Source organism: Aotus nancymaae, unplaced genomic scaffold (genome assembly GCF_030222135.1).
Source record: "Aotus nancymaae isolate 86718 unplaced genomic scaffold, 86718_ANA_hifiasm-v0.15.2.pri h1tg000027l, whole genome shotgun sequence".
Classification (NCBI taxonomy): Eukaryota; Metazoa; Chordata; class Mammalia; order Primates; family Aotidae; genus Aotus; species Aotus nancymaae.
The window spans coordinates 2,893,908-2,896,575 of NW_026988440.1; the positions used below are offsets into that span (position 1 = coordinate 2,893,908).

The window sequence follows — 2,668 nt, forward strand, 5'->3', positions numbered from 1 at the left end:
CTTGTAGAAGTATTTGACTTTTGAAACACTGTCCATAAATCCATTTGATATTTAAAAAACATCATGAGACTCAGGAATTATTCTATAAGAAGTGTCAGAGAAATGGGGCAGTAGTTGGAGGGAGACATGGAATCAGACAATGGATTTAAAATTTTTTATTTATTTATATTTTTTTGCTTCCACTTAAATTGTGTGTTTTACTTCTCCCAATCCACGCAATAGCACAGAAGCCCCATCATATACACTCCAGACTGGTTTTGAGTAGGTTAAGGTTATGGGGACCCTTGTCAGAACATTGATACAAAGGATTCCCAAATGCTGGGCACAAATGTATCTGCAAACAGATGGAAGTAAACAGTGCACTTGCCCAAATGCTTCATGAGGCAGTTTGATTTTGCATTGCAATTTGCATCCTTGAAACTGCTAGGCTGGAGGGGATGGGGTAGCATGAAGGGGTGAAGTTGAAGTTTACTCCTATTAGCTCACCCTTTCAATATTAAGCAGAGACCAAGAAAGAAATGGTTCCAACATCTCACCACATATATTTCTTCTTATGCAGTCTAAGCTGAGAATGCCATGTAAATGGTCACTGCGAAATGCAGCAGTTTAATTTTTCTCCAACCAAAATAAGAAACAAACCAGTATGATTTCACTTCTATTAACTTTTGAAGGTTTACAGCAGTTAAGGTATTTTTGCTTCTATGTATGGTTAAAAAATTATTTTTTTCATAAATACAAGAGCAACCAATTTCACCATCGAGTACAAGTAAAAACTGGGACTCTTTTTAAAATTAGCCCAAAGTGGCATTTAAGAACTTAGTTGTAGGCTGCTGTGCTGACACCATGACAAAGCAAAGTGTAGGGTTGGGTCTGGTTTTGCTTCTGTTTTGTTTTCAATATCCAATCCTCATGGATTAAGTTCTCAAAATGTTCCAGTTGTAAGGCAGGGATCTGTTCGGATTCCACCATGAGTATGCTCCTTGGGTTGGATGCTGGAGAGTCAGGCCCATTTTGCTGAACCCATGTCGATTACCTAGTAGTCATCAAGGTCAAAAAATTCATCATCTCCTCCTTGGTATTCCATTCCCTGGAATTCTACTCAACACCACAAGATACCTCCAATTCCACCAAATCCTTTTACAAACTGAGACCCTTCTTGTGATTTATCTGTGACAATTTCCAACGTAGCTCCAAATTTTTTATAGTTGTTAGGAAACCATTCCAACAGGGGCATGCTCTTGATGAGCTCATGTTCCTGTCTGGTCTCTTTGTCTGTGAAAGGACATTTAGCCTTTTCTTGCTCTGGAGTTAGAGAGAGAATTTTCTCCTCTTCTGTGCCTTGGCAACGAAGAACATATCTTATTATATCCAGATTTTCATAGAATATTAGCATTTCTACAGCTCCCATTCCAAAGCCTTTAGTGTATTTTCAGTGCCCAAACAGTACTTGCGCGTGTCCTGGCTGATTTCATCAAAGTATAGTCCTATTAATTTCTTCTCTTGGATGAATTTCATGTTGGAGAGGACTTCAGTAGATAACTCCATAGCTTGGTTGAATCAATTGTCACCACCAAATGATATATCAATTAATTTTAAAACTTTCCATTGTAACCTCTGATCAAACGTATCAGATTGACTTAGTTCAGTTTTAAAGTCAGTGGATCCGACTAGATCAGCCACATTCACTTTGTCCTCAGAAGTAAACAGCTGCACAGCAGTCTCTGCTACTTTCTGTTATGTCGCTTTTCCATTCTTAAATGGGCAAAACGCAAGGCTGACTGACCTCCTCTCCCGTGTTTCTTTGGGAGATCTGCAGTGAATTTGTGCAGAACTTCTCTCATGTTTCCTTGGCGTGTGCCAAAAGGTGCACCACTACCATCTAATACAGTGAATCCAAACTTGCGTCATCAGAAAGTAGTGCTGTAAGAGCCTCTTTATGGAATTTGTTGTCACACAAATATGATGATGTATTAATTGGTTTGAAAGGTTCAAAGTCAATATTGACTTTCTTTTCCTTTCTTCCTTCTGTTACAGTTGTTGCACGGTAAACAACCAGAACATTTGGAGGTACTTTGTTATAAAGTTTGAGTCTTTGTTGTACGGATGTAATGGCTCCCAGGACTGAGAGGCGGTTTACTCATGACTTAATGTTAGATGCAGTTCCAAACTCATTTGCTAACATTTCTGCAACTCGTGAAATCTGGCCTTTGGGAGGAAGGATCAATGACATCATGCTGGTGCCATTGCTGCGGGCCGCCTCTACTCTCTTAACGAGTGTCTTGATCATCCAGATCTCCACGTTCCTGTCGGCAGCACTGGCATTGTCCGCCATCTTCCTGCCTCCTCCTCCCTAAGGGCCCAGTCCTGGGTGACAGCGGCTGCTCCTCCCCAGCATGGCGGCCCAGGCAATGGATTTTTTATGGTAGTATTTTATTTTTATTTAGTTAGTTTTGTTTGTGTTAATGGGAAATATTATAGCACTTTCTATGCATTTTGTATGCAGGAATGAATGAGCCAGTAGAGTGGGGAAACTCATGTAGGGGAGCCAGGGGTGGATCTTGTGGCCTTAGACAGGAGCTGAGGACCATCCATCATCACTGGTGGGAAGATCCAGGAGATAGGTGGAGCTGTGGAGTTGTCTTGGGATGATGATGCTCTTTTCTCCTGA

The 2,668-nt window shown here is 40.8% G+C and overlaps 1 pseudogene; it reads right to left on the reverse strand.

Annotated features, from left to right (window-relative positions):
- Nucleotides 1-1,033: 1,033 nt before the first annotated feature.
- LOC105705747 (eukaryotic peptide chain release factor subunit 1-like) lies at nucleotides 1,034-2,332 on the reverse strand (annotated as a pseudogene).
- Between the last annotated feature and the right edge of the window lie 336 nt (nucleotides 2,333-2,668).